The sequence below is a fragment of the Microtus ochrogaster genome, chromosome 7, assembly GCF_000317375.1.
Source record: "Microtus ochrogaster isolate Prairie Vole_2 chromosome 7, MicOch1.0, whole genome shotgun sequence".
In the NCBI taxonomy this organism is placed as follows: Eukaryota; Metazoa; Chordata; class Mammalia; order Rodentia; family Cricetidae; genus Microtus; species Microtus ochrogaster.
This window is the reverse complement of record NC_022014.1, coordinates 77,952,384-77,953,263: the sequence shown is the minus strand read 5'-3', so window position 1 is coordinate 77,953,263 and position 880 is coordinate 77,952,384.

Below are 880 nucleotides of genomic sequence, written 5' to 3'. Positions count from 1 at the left end.
ACACCAGACACAGACCTGCTGAGACGGAGTTAGTTTCCTGTCCAGAGGTTACTACATAAACACATCCAGAGCCTGGGGAGACGGCTCTGCTGGTAAAGTGCTCGTCTTGCAAACACAAGGATCTGAGTTCGAGTCACAGCACACACATGTCAGGTATGGTGGTATACTCTTGAAATACCTGAGCTCTGGAGGTGGGGACAGGAGGGTGCCTGAGACTCGCTGGTCACCCAGCTTAGCCTACTTGGCAAGCTCCAGGCCACTGAGAGATCCTGCCAGAAAACAAGAGAGATGAACCAGCTACGGTGGCTCCTACCATTAATCCCTGCACTTGGGAGGCAAAGGCAAGACAATCTCTGTGAGTTTAAGACCAGCCTGGACTACACAGCAAATTCCATTCTAGCCAGAGCTACACAGTGAGACCTGTCTCAAAACAAACATAACAAGGTGATGATTCTTGAGAAATGGCTTCCAAGGTTAGCCTTCACATTCACGCACACACATGTGCACCTGCATACACACAGATGAACATACACAGATGAACACACACAGAGATGAACATACACACAAATGAATATACACACAGATGAACACACACAGAGATGAATATACACATAGATGAATATACACACAGATGAACACACACAGATGAACACACACAGAGATGAACATACACACAGATGAACACACAGAGAGATGAACATACACACAGATGAGTATACACACAGATGAACATACACACAGATGAATATACACACAGATGAACACACACACAGATGAATATACACACAGATGAACATACACACAGATGAATATACACACAGATGAACACACACACAGATGCACACACACAGATGAACATTCACACAGATGAACACACACA